Below are 14,128 nucleotides of genomic sequence, written 5' to 3'. Positions count from 1 at the left end.
TCTTTTACAAATATTCGAGAGTATTCTTGCAAATATTAAAAAATATTCTTACAAATATTTTGAATGGGAGGTAGCTAAGCAACTTGATAACTGACTTAAGTTGTCTTTTGGACTCCTATCTATATGGGCAAGTGGGTGTTGGGTTTCTTAGGCCCTTATCTTCCTATGGGCCTTATGCAGTATTGACATAGCAAGTGATGGCCAGTTGATTATATTTTTTTTTATCATTTATCAATGTGTGCTTTGTAGCTTTTGGAGTTCGAAGCATGTTTGGTTTTTTTTCTTTTTTGGGGTATAAGAGCATCTAGAATTTCTTTCGACAGATCAAGTTTTTTTCGAATTAGGCACCTCAGAGATAATAGGCTTTACATCTCCATCATGGTAGATTATATTTTTATATAATCTACGGATTAGGATTTTCTAACTCACTTATCTTAGGCTTACTTTGTCATGTGCTTCTATCATAGTGGGTTTTACCTAGTGCAAGTTAGATTTTTCTTGACTCATGCGTCTCGGGCACCCTTTGGCTTGATCTTTTACTATAGTGGGTTTCTTTTATGAGTTGAGTTTTCTTGACTCACGCACCTTAGGTATACTTCACCTTGTACTTCCATTGTACCAAGTTTTACTTGGTGCAAGTCAGATTTTCCTTGACTCGTGTGCTTCGGGCACCCTTTGGCTTAATCTTCTATAACAGGTTTCTTTTTATGCGGGTCAGGTTTTCTCGACTTGTGAGTCAGATTTTCTTTGACTCATGTACCCTTTAGCCTAATCTTTCATAGTAGTAGGTTTCTTTTTTCATTGGTTAGATTTTTTTGACTCGCGCATCTTGTCGGAGCAATCTCACGTGGACACTTTGATTCAATCATGGAGAGTGGCTTCATCGTGAGAGGGCGGAAGATTGCTTTCCCCGATCGACACCACATGATCAAGGGTTTGATTCCGACAAGTAGGGCTAAGCATATATTCTTTACATCCTCCTCAATTAGCATTTTAATAATGAAAGAGAGAGAGAGAGAGAGAGAGAGAGAGAGAGAGAGACGCTCGAGGAAGACTCTGGTGCTTTAGCATCGAAAGAGAGAGGGAGATTTTCTCATATCCTCCTCGATCAATACCCTGACAGTAGAGGAGAGGGAGATTTCCCCATATCTTCTTCAGAATGGATGGGAGAGAGATTTTTTCCTTAAATGATATCTTAGTAATAATGAGGAAGTGTTCCTTTGATATGATATATATGATCTTGAAAGGACACTTGCACAAATCTTGGGAGGAGAGATGTCATCCTTTGTCTATAAACCTCCCTTAGTTTATTTAGTGAGGCTCATTCAACTACTCGAGTCCTAACTTTGGGAAGCTTTCTTTTCGGCTTCGATTCCAAAAGGTAAGTTGATCCTTAGGTCATCTAGTGTCTAGCTTTTGCAACTCAGGTCAGGATGTCTCTCTCCTCTCGCAAAAGTTCTTCTCAATTGTGAGGTTTTAGTATTAGGAGTGTAGCAATTGTATTTATTTAGATGAGGGTACACATGCTAAATTCTTAATATGTTATGATTCATAATAGTTAATTTAGGTCTATAATATAAAATTCTGATCTCATTATAAAAATTATTCATATATCCTATCAAGAAAAAATATCATTGACGTCTTCATTAGCACAACTTGACCCTCATCCGTATGCGAGGAGTCATTCGGAATAGAGCATGGTTTCTCTAGACTCGTTACCTACACACATACTAAGGTCAGGAGGAGCTTCCCGAGTAATCCCTCCGATACTTAAGTCAGTACTAAGGCACCTCTATCCTAATCAAGAGTTAAGGGTGCGTTTTTATACTAAACTTGAGGAGAAAAAAAATATTTCATAAAGATTCTACAAGGGAGGCTATTCGTAACCGACCCAAGCTATCCCTTAGACTTTCGAGAATATTCTAATGAATATTCCATGAGGGAGGTTGTTCGTAATTGACTCGAGTTGCTCTTGGAATTTTAAAAATATTTCTATAAATATTCTATATGGGAGGCAATTTGTAAATAGTTCATAATCGACCCGAGTTATCCTTTAAACTTTCGTGAATATTTATATAAATATTCTACAAGGGAGGAAGTTCAACAACTCAGTAACTAACCTGAGCTACCTTTTGAACTCCTATCCATGTGGGTGGGAGGGTGCTAGGCTTTCAGAATCTTTATCTTTTTATGAGTCATACGTGACATTGATATGATTAGGGATGACTAGTTGATTATATATTTTCTATCATATCCAAAAATATTTATTAAATATGACCAATGAATTTAATGTCTCATGCCACAAATCTCTCAAGGTTATTTAATTGATTGATGGATTTAGAAATGGATTTCTTAAATATTATTTGATGCTTCATGACAAATCCCTCAAGGTAAGTTTTTCTCATGTCGCATGTTAAACTAGCACTAGATAAATGCCCGATATGATTAGCGAGTCCGAAGTTGAAAAGATTTATTTTAATCCTCGATTATATAGACCTCTTCTATTTGTAGAGTAACCAAATGAATATTTACAAATAAGAAATATTTTAAAAAATATTCTTTCCTTCTAATTTAGTGTGTCATATCTTGTAGTCAAATTTTTTTTATTTAACATGTGCATGGTATATTTTCGACAGGACAATTCAAAGAAATATACGTTAATTAAATAAACTTATTTAAAATAAATTTTAAATATTTTTAAAAATTATAAAATCTAACATTAAATAAATCAAATCATAATGGAAACTAATTGCCTCCTTGTAGCTCTATCTAATGGTAGCGAGTAAGAGCCTCCCAAACATTCTCTTAAAATATGTAATAATATTTTTAATATATCATATAATAAATTTAGTAATATTTAATATATAAATATCACTTAGTTTTAATTAGTACCAAAAATATATAGTCATAAATATGAAGATAAGCCTTGATAACACAACTATAAAGATATTAATATCAAGTCTCATATTAGATCTCATAATATACTACAGCATACTTTCGACAGTAACTAGTATACCAAGTGAATCAATATTACACTTCGAACAAACGAAGTAAATAGAGTATTGTCATTATCTGTCGAAGCGAGGACATATTCGTCCCAACAATAAATGGAGGAACGATGTAGTTGTTATGTTTGATAGCTCATTAATCCCCGAAGAGAATTATCTTTGAGCATACTGAATCTATATATAAGAATCATATAGATTTGCTTATCATATTAATCTCATTTCTTATATTAGTCGTAGGATTGATCTACATCCATTAATAATAACAAATCATACTAAAAGGATCGGATTGGATCTAATGAATGCTACTCGCTAAATGATAATCACTTATTTATTGGGCAATAATAATTGAATTCATAAATCGATCTCAATAACTTAAAACTCTTAAATGATCTATTAACATCAGAAAACAGAGTGATTCAAGACCTAAAACCAACTTATCGTTACTAGTATGGAATTATCATAAATTGATCTAACTTGGACTTGGTTTAGTTTAATTTAGGTCAAACAAGCTTATACCAGTCTAAATCAGTTTAGAATCACTCTGATCAAAATCGATCAACTAATTCGATTCCAATTCAATTTAACGGTCAATTGAGCTCAAACTCATAAAATAAGGTTATCGGTCCAACTCATAACTAATCCAAACCATCGCAGGCCTGAAAACAGGTTGGACCGGATCAATACAGTGATGGGCCGATCGTGGATCAGCCCAGTGAACTCACATGCTGGGCCGCTGGCCAGTCGACATGCGGTGGGCCTGGACGGTCCGAGCCTGCCAAGCCTTAGGCCTGATAGGCTGCGCTGGTCTGGGCCTGTCAGCCCGTTAGACCTGAGGCGAACCAGGTTTGCACCCGGATCAAGCCTGTCTGCAGGCGGTCGGCTGGCTGGGCCTGATCAAGCCCGACACTGGTCTGACTCAGATCTGACCTGAGTCAGATCAATTTAAATTTTGATTTTTCCATTTTCTTTTTATTTTTCACATAGAGTTCTAAAATTTCATAATAAATCTAATAAATAAGAGATCTAAATTCCAGACATTAATAATAATTTAATGAAAACATAAACGTGATTTGTAAATTCCTAAAAAACTATTTTTCATGAATTAAAATAATAAAGAACTAATAAATCTGAGCTAAAAATTCAATAAATCATGAAAATTCCAGATACAAACTTAAAAAATTAGTGGAAAATTAGATCAAATAGTCTGATCAGATTTATAATAATATTTGGGTTTTAAAATAATTAATAATCCTATATTTCATGTATTGCATTCTAAAACTTGAAACAATTTATAGAAAATTTTGGATAATTTATTACTGATCCTAAAACAGATTATCTATCTTTAATATTAAAATAAAATTATAAATTTATTATTAAACTAGGAGTGTTACAAAATTTATTTCTCCGATAATATCTCGCTCCTTTCTATTAGGATCGAGGGTTATCAACATTATGAAGAACACTAAGGAGTGAGAGATAGAGTCTTGAAACTTTAATAATAAAATTTTAATGTTCATATTTAATTAATTTAATTTTATTTATTTTCTAACTTAAAAGTATTTATTTAGGTTTAAAAATTCTCTTTAACTCAACTTATCATCAAGTCTAGTTAAAAAATGATAAAATATTCCATTTGAGATGGAATATTCCTAATTTCCTATTAATTTGAAATTATTCTAAATTTAGGGTTTTTAGGGAATTACATGGTGTATTTGACCAACTAAGCTCTATATGTCGACTGTTAATTGATTCAAAATATTGATCATATCATTTGTTTCCATTATGTTTGTACAAGACTTGTATGTTATCAAAGTATAATATAAGTCTTGGTACTCGATATACCAAAGGAATTGCTCTATAAGTTCTTGTTTGAGATAAATGTATTGGACATCAAAGATACATTGGTTGCGAGGGTCACGTTGCACATGTTGCACATGATGCTATATTATGGTGCATCTTACACTTTGTTCAATTAGGGTGCATGAGCATGCTTGGTCATGAAGGTGCATTGTGTGCAAGTAAATGCATTGTCCATGAAAGCTGTATTGGTTGCATGTCACACCTTGTTGTATTAGGGCATGTCAAGCATGAATAGGTATGTTAGCTGCGAAGGCAACATTGGGTGTGTTGAGCATAGGGAGATATATTGATTGTGAAGGTTGTATCGAGCGCAAAGAGATGCATTAACCACAAAGACCATATTGAGTAAGGAAACACAAGTTTAGGCACATCGAGTGAGAGGAAGACAAATTAGTTATGTATGTCACATCAAGCATATTGCATGTTTTTCCTAGTCAATGCATGTCGAGAGCAGGGAGATGCATTGATCGCTAAGGTTGTGTTAGGTGTGTTGCACACATTGTCTGGTTAGGGCACGTTAAGTGCGGGCAAACACATGGAGACGTGTACCGAGAAGGTTGTGTTAAATGCATTATATAGTTTTGTTAGATTATATGATTCTATTTAATTAAGATATATTATAGTTTTGATTGGATTTTGATTATAATTATTGATCAATAGAAATAAAATTTAATTATAATAAAATTCTTTAGAAGATGATCTTGATGGGAGGGACTCTCCTAATTACACTACCTTCTGCTCTCGCTTATGTATAAGTAGGATCTTCTAGGGATCATATCATAATTATAAAGAATTCTTTTCACCTCTTAAGATGTCCCTACTCTACTATAGAGTCCTAAAAATAAGAAGAGATGACAATGAGAGTTTTGCTTTACAAATTTATGTCATAGAATGTGTTGTATCACGATGTATTACTTCACAACATTTAAAGTATCATCTAAGGTACCCTATTGATTATCGTATATAAAAGGTATGTATCTTCTGTCTTAAATATATGATAGTTGATTTAATTATGATATTAAAATTTCATATAATAGTCTTATTTCTTATAAGTTTACTGAGTAATAACTTATTGACCATAAGAAGATATGTTTGTTAGATCACATTAGATAAGCTGTATACTTTAAGATGAGTGCATCGACAACAAAGACCGTATCATGGATGACTGACGATGTCGCACATAAGGGACTAAGCTGCATGCGTGGATGAGGACATAGTCATCGAAAAATGTCATGGACAATGTTTCGGATGGATGCATAGCTATGTGCGGTGAATGACGGACAACGTCGTTTCCAGTGGATGGGTCATTAGGGAATGTCGCAGATACGAACGAAATTGAAGATGATGGACGAGGCCGTGTTCATCGGGCGATGTCATAGATGATGTTGTGGATGACAAATGAAGTCACACGCGACTGATGAAGCCGTGCGCATGTGGTGGTCAAAAATGCCCCTTGTTAAAATCAAAGAACTCATTTGGTATGATCAAATTGCTTTGCTAATAACCCCCAGCCCCCAAATAAACTTATTATGAGAAAGCAGTGAAGTAGAGGCACAATCTATGTCTATATTACTCATAATTGATTACGTTTTAGAGTCTTTGTTATGTGTTTTTCTAATTTCTACCGTCGCTCTTATTTCTCTCGATGAGAGTGCGTTAACTATTTGATAAAGTATATTTTGGTTGGACTGTGTTTGCTATGAGTATAGAAGCTCAAGGGGTATCCTTTATCAAGCATATGCTTCCTAATGAAAAAAAATGTATTTTTTTGCTTCTTCGGAAAAGTTATAGATCTTTTTTAGCAAGTTCTTACTTGGATTGAGTTTTCCTATCAAATTTTATAGTGCGATCATAACGAGTGACATCCGCTATTCGTGATATCGACCGAGCAATATCTCACGATATATCATTCTTGATCAAAATCGGAAGCGTGGGTTGACAACATGGCCCATTTGGTTAGCCAATTAATTTCTTTCATAAACTTGAAAAGTGCATATTTTTTGTATCTTCATTTGAGTTTGTTGTGTCGTTTATTGATAATTATTATCTTCCATTTTGAGAGAACGAAAGCTCTTTCGATATGTCTGTTCAAACGTACATAAGACACATTGATCAGTTTTACTTAGCAAATGAATATAAGAATTAAAAATTTCATGGTAAAACAAATATCACAACAAATATTTAAAAAAAATAAGGATTTTAAGTCATTAAAAAAAGAATAAATGAGACTTTGATTTGCTTAATAAGAAAATAAAATCTATATTTTAAGGTGATAAAAGTTAGGAAGAAAGAATTAACCAACCGGACTTGGACTTGGACTTGGACTTGGTTGACTTTTCCTTGGTCTTAGAAAAAAATATACATGATAATATTCAATCAAAATAAGAACAAGAACATTAATTTAGTTTCCTTCGATCGTCAAAGAAATGCTATACCTAATAAAACTACGAGGCACAGAAAGTTTCCCGATTACTTGTCCCTAATAGTAGAGAACAAATCGTGAAAGTCTTGGATGCATGATGCAAAGCAAAGTGTTGTTGCTGAGCCCTAATTGTCCATGCAACAATGTCTCGATAATAATGGCTTATATATTGAAAGAAATATGGAAGTGTTGTTCTACATGGGAATTTTCCAAATATTTCATATAACACCATAACATTTTTTTCACCACAAGATGGATTTGTTCAAGGAGTATCCCAAAAATATCATCTTTCTATTTAGCTTTCATTTGTGGAGTCTATGTATCACCATGGATGGGAGGATGAAAACCAAACTCAAATTGCATCAAGTTTAAATGATTAAGCATCACAAAGAATGAATTGTGTTTTCTTCATCTGCATTAGTTCCACTGGTGATGTGTAAATCAACCTTAAGATCCGAAAATTTTTTGCCTTATGTTCTATGAAAATATAATAAAGAGAGTCGATTTCTTCGACCCGAAACAAATATTTTCTTTCACAATTAAGTACATGCCAAAGGCACCAACTTCATTAGGCATCTCTTTGATTTGATTTCACATCTACATATTCCTTGGCAAGCTGACTTTGAATTTGAGCTTTGTAAGTTTCCTTTACAGGTCCCCTTAAAATGATGTCTGTGTGAGGATGCTCTCAATTCAATGACTTGGATGTGTATGTGTACAAGAGCAAGTAAGATTATAAACATGGCATAATTAGGTGGGATGGCATATACAAATCACCACCCTGGAAAATGATCTAATACTTGCTACAATTAGATTTTTAGGAATCTAATCAAGTAAGTGAGTCAAGTAATTAAACCAATTATTTTTCATACAATTGCAGATTTGATTCATGTTGGCATCACTGAACAGTTATGTGTTTAATGCCTTGCGCCAGAGGATTGAGTCCCAATTGCAAGAACCACCGTCTAGTCTTTTATTCTCTTTGTGGCAATGTTGCCACTAAAATTAATTACATGATCTCCAAAGCTAATTTGTGATGTTTATATAAGCCAAGCGTTAATAAGAGAACTAACGAAGAGTGGGAGGGGATGAATGCGATGTTTAAGGAAACAATGTTGTCTTTATTGTCATAAATAATGTCTATCGATCTCCTCCTATCGGTGCAAAACCTTGTAATCTAGACATGTTTGAGGGGTTGAAACATATCCCTTTTGATCTCTCGCCCACTGGTATAAAAGGAGACCAATTGTTCAGTCACAAATTGCATTGTTTTACGTCACCACAGTCGTAGCTCTCTTCATCTTCTTCTGTCCTTGATTGCGGCCCCATAACTCGCCGTGACTGTCTTTGGACTCCTTCACAGATCAAGAATGGGCGAGGAAGAAACGAGCGATGAATCGGTGCAGCAACCGGAGAAGAAAGTGGAGGAAGAGCGGACCTTCAAGTGCCAGTACTGCGACCGCACCTTCACTAGCTCGCAAGCGTTGGGCGGCCACCAGAATGGCCACCGGCGGGAGCGGGACGCCAAGACAAGAGCCGAGCACGAGGCTGAGATCTACGGCATGCAAGCAGCAGCGCCGATGCCTCCGCCTTCATCCATCCCGTTCTTGCACGCCAACCACTCGTTCATGCACGCAGCCAGAAACCATTTCCGGCCGTCAGCCTATCCGCCATACCACCACATCCCGAGACATTCTCATCGCTACCATCCTTATCATTTGCCTCACAGCTTCAACAACAACGGCAGTGGTTTCTCAACATCGAGGTTCGATCAAAGGCACCTCCCCAGATTTGCTTCTCCCTATTACGCTGGACTTGCGCGAAGAGAGGAGGAGCTCCGGCGGCATGCGTACTGGCAAGGAAGCTACACCCCCGGTTTTGCAGGTTATCTGAGGGCACGACCACCGACAGCAACCATGTCAAGGCCATCAACATCCACAAACCCAACCCTATCACTTAAGCCACATGCCGGTGCGGCTGCAAACGATACCAATGCAAACCAGGAGGAGATAGACCTGACACTACGTCTGTGATGACAACAATTATTACTGTAGCAGCAATTTGTTTGTCTTCATTCTTGCTATCATGGAACTATATGTGTTGGATAATAACATGTTGAGTCAGTCATCTTACATACTACAAGAATAGTTGATATGTCCTTTGAGTATCTATATAGACGTTTTTGTGTGGAGAAATTATACTTGTGTAGAGTGAAAGATATATATAGTAGGGCTCTTCTTCTTGACCATACTCACCATCTCTCGATCAATCACTCTCCCTTGTTGTGTGAGTGAAAGAATCATAACTTGTTCTTTGTTATATGAATTTGATTTATCTTCCTCATAAATAGAATAAAAATATTGGTTGTGATAGACAAGAACATTATCTTAAGTTAGGATTTAATGAATACTTATGGCTTTCTTGAAAGGTCCATCTGAGAATAAGAACTTAAAGCTTGAAAACCGGCTATTTAATTGGTCTGAATTATTTAAATTGACATCACATGAATTTTTTTCCCTTCTCCAAATATTTTTTGAGAAAAAAATCTTCCACAAGATATGAAATGATAGAAAATGAAAGTGAGATATAAGAAGATGAACTGTGTATAGTGTTATTGGCAACTTCAATTTTGATTTGTTTATATCACTTACAAGATTATTGTTTTCAAAATTCTACAGTCCTCTCTTTTGTTGGTGGATAAAAATAGGAATAAACATGAATTTAATCATATAAGTGGATCCATGGACAACCCCCTATCCTCACAAAATTTCTTTGTTTTAGGATTCTATAATTTTTTTTATGTAATTTAGAATATGAATATAAAAAGTTTTTAGGATGTCAGAGAATTAATTTGACTCTAATGATAAAATTAAAAATAGAATTATAATTACAATTCAAATAGGAATAAGATATTTTTGAGATAATGGACTACTAAGATTTAATAAGTGAAAATTAAAATTTTATTTTTATAAAGAATAAATGATGAATTAAGTTAAGATTCGAACGTAAGACTTTACGATAAATAGTCAAAAAATTTATCAACTAAGATATATGGCATCCTCGAAAATTATGATTCATTAGTGAACTCATCAAGCATTTTTTAGATCTTTACCAATTTATTCTTCAAATTATTGAAATTTTGGCATCATAAGACTTTAAGGTAATCATAAATTACACTTGGTAGTCCTTTCAAGTAAAAACTTGAAATTTTTTAGGCTTAGGTTTACTATCTATAAAACCTTTCTTTTTAGAATCTTAAAGCGTTTTCCTTAGAAATTTATGGACCATATGTCATCTCTTTTATTATATAGCATGAAAGTCAATCATATAACTAAGACTACTATAAATAATTACAATAAATTGGTTTAAGATTTGTATCTATACTTACGCATCAAGAATGTATAAGAGTTGGAAACCTTATTTGACAATTTTTTTAGACATATATTTACTAAACATTGAGAGCATAAAATTTTATCCAACAAGTTTTTTTGGAATGTCAACATTTTCGCTTTTCATATGTTAAAGCAATGAGGCTAATATCCATTATTCCTCCTCTCTAGCTTTGCAGTTATTTTGTAGCAAAAGACATCATGTTTATTCTAGGCTAATTACATCAGATACTAAATCTTTATTCTAGGCTAATTACATGGTATCCTTTGGTACCTTTAGTATCTCATTTTTTATATTTTCAAAAATTATATTAGGATTTCTATATTTATAAAAATAAAATATTTAATCTTGTTTCTTCTCACATTATTGACTTTGCTGATGAAAATATCGCATGTGCTCAATGATAAACTGAAGTGAGACATATCAGCAAAAAATCGATGACGTGAAGATAAATAGATTAAATATTTTATTTTCATAAATATAAGAATCTTAATAATTTTTAAAAATATAGGAATCAAGATACGAAAGATCATTAATTATAGAGTTAATATATAATTAAAAAAAATTATCTCATCCTTCACGTTTACTATTTTTCGATCATAGTTTTTTCACATGATCATCAGACCCTACAAGAAGAAATGACCTAAATTCGTCTTCTTTTTATCACACCCACATGGTTTACTTGTGATATGGTATATTTTGGCATAACTAGTGTTGCAAAGGGCGACAACCACTTCATGGCCGACATGGTGCACGTGCGCTGACAAAGCACTTCGGAACTGAGGGCGACGGGAGTTGTACCTATGTCGCCCGGATTTGTACGAGGTGGCACTGCCCTACTTCGAACCATCCGTAATGACACAAAGCGACGTCGCATGGCATGGAGCCATACAAGTCGACCCGAGCCGCATGGATCGACCTCCCGAGGTATCATGGATTATTAATAAATCTTGTACGGTCGACCCTTTGACAAATAGGTATAAAAGTTAATCCCCTCCTCCCGGACAAAGCGAGGAAAAAAAATACTACGAGAGACCTAACTTACCCTTCGAATGAGTCTAAGTCAGGAATCCCTCGCATCTTCCCGACCCAACCCAGTTCTGCCGCCACATCTTTCGGATCCTGAAGCTGGAATCAAGCAGCAGCTGCTGCTAAAAACCATTACCCATGGTTTGTGTTTGTGTTGATGTGTTCGCAAATGTCTATACAGACACACCTCGTACCTACATCTTCTTGTTGTTGGAGAATGTGATGCTGTTCTTGATCCCTTAATTTTTGTTCCCTTTTCCCACAGACTATTCATTTCATCTTTCTGACCTTTGGGATTAGAAGAATTAATTGCCACTTCATTTCAGACAATGAATTCTGTCCTTTGTTACGCCATGGATGCTGCCGGATTCCATCTTCTTCACCAAAAATGTCTCTGTAATTTCTGATCCATTCACATTGTCATTTGATGAATTATTGTTCACCAAAACCGTCTCAAAGATTCAGTTTTTTATTTATGTTTTACATTTTATTTCTTTTAGGGAAAAAGAAGACTCCAGTTCCGACGGAAACCCTAGATTTGAACCGCATCTTGCTCCAATCTAGGGTTCCAAGACCCAAATTTTTGCTCGATTTGGTGTCCTGTTGTTTACGAATTCCCATGATTTGATGTCGTCTACCCTAAGCTGCAATCGGAGGCCACAGATCCTTTCAGCGGTGTCGATCGGAAAGATACCAGTCGAAAGATCGTTTCTTGCAGCAATGCGCGATTCGTAGGCCTTCCGGTTGTCTCTCGCCTGTGGCATCCCCCTTCTCGAGTGCGTCTACTGCCTTGCGTACGGTCGCTGGGCCTGGAAGCGCCTGTTGCGCAGCGCCGGCCATGACAGCGAGACCTGGCGTCTTGCCAAGGCCGTTGAGTTAAAGACTCTGCCGCTACATCCTTGCGGTCTACGAGGATGACCTTGATAACTTCCGTTGGGCGCCACCGGCAGGGTACCGAATGAATCCTCAGCGGGTGGTCCGCAGGAAAACATACGAAGACACCCATGGCAATGCGCCGCCTTACTTGATCTACCTTGATCACGCTCATGCCGATGTAGTTCTTGCTGTCTTGTTAGACAACAGGCTTGGGAAGAGGAAATTTGATGGAGGATATGTGCACAATGGTCTGCCGAATGTGATGTCTTGAAGGAACTGTTGCAGAAGCATCCAGATTACACACTTACTTTAGCAGGACATCCATTGAGTTCTGGTGTGGCAGCAATGCTGACTACAGTGGTGGTGCAAAACAGGGACAAGGTGGGGATTGCAGATAGGAAGAGGAATGTGATAGCACCTGCAAGGTGCATGTCACTGAATTTGGCAGTAAGATATGCGGATTTGATCAAAGTGTTGTCGTCGATAGTTCATTTATCTGGTTGCAAATTACTCTGATAATGTCTGATCTTTATCTTGGGACTAAAGATTTCCAGTTCATGCATTCTGTGCCTATCAGGCTTCAAGATTGTCGAATGAGATCAAGCGACGACCAGAAGGATTAGGGGACAAACTCAAAGAAGACCTTTATCCAACCATGCTAAGAGCTCAAGCAATTACAGAGAAATTTTGAAAATTGCTATTGACAATATATATATATATATATATATATATATATATATATATATGAAGTAAAACGATAAGTACATCATTTGTTAATATTAATGTGTTGTTTGTGGGCTTTAGAATATTATAAAATGTTAGGGGTAGTTTAAAAAATAAATTAAATATTGGCCAAGGTTCTTAATTTGCATGGTTATGGAGAAAATAAAGAGAATATTGCTCTAAATTTATGATTGTGTGAGAAGACCAAATGAAAAGAATCATATTCTATGAAAGCCAAAGCCTTCTCTTGATCATTCTTAAAGACTCAAATTATAAGGAAAACAATCGGAGAAGATCAACCACCACAAATGATAGCAACTCAAACCTCAACCGACAACATGCAAGTATTCGAATTTTCAATAATGAAAACTATAATTTCTGATTTGTGAAGATGAGAACCTTATCTTTTTCACTTAATCTTTGGGATTTGATTAAGAATGATTATAATAACACTAATAACATGGGAACATGACAAGAGATCAAACAATTCGATAAAAAAAGAAACAATAAAGAGATACAGTAGCTGTTAGAAAGATGATGTTTCAGACGCAATCTTCTCAAGAATCATGCTGTCTACAAAAGCAAATAATGCATGGGATCTTTTGCAAAAAAGAGTTTCAAGAAGATATAAAAGCTAAGATTGTCAAATATTAAACTCCAAAGGGAGAGTTAGAGAATCTGAAGATAAAAGTAAATGACAAATTGAATAATTAACTAGTCTTATTTTGGGCCTAGTTAATTTCTAATTGAGTTAGTAGGATTTATTCTTGAATTAACTCAAATTAAAATTATAAGTATGATAGTTAAGGTTAAAATAATT

This window comes from Musa acuminata, chromosome BXJ3-4 (assembly GCF_036884655.1).
Source record: "Musa acuminata AAA Group cultivar baxijiao chromosome BXJ3-4, Cavendish_Baxijiao_AAA, whole genome shotgun sequence".
NCBI lineage: Eukaryota > Viridiplantae > Streptophyta > Magnoliopsida > Zingiberales > Musaceae > Musa > Musa acuminata.
Note: the sequence above shows the minus strand (reverse complement) of the source record.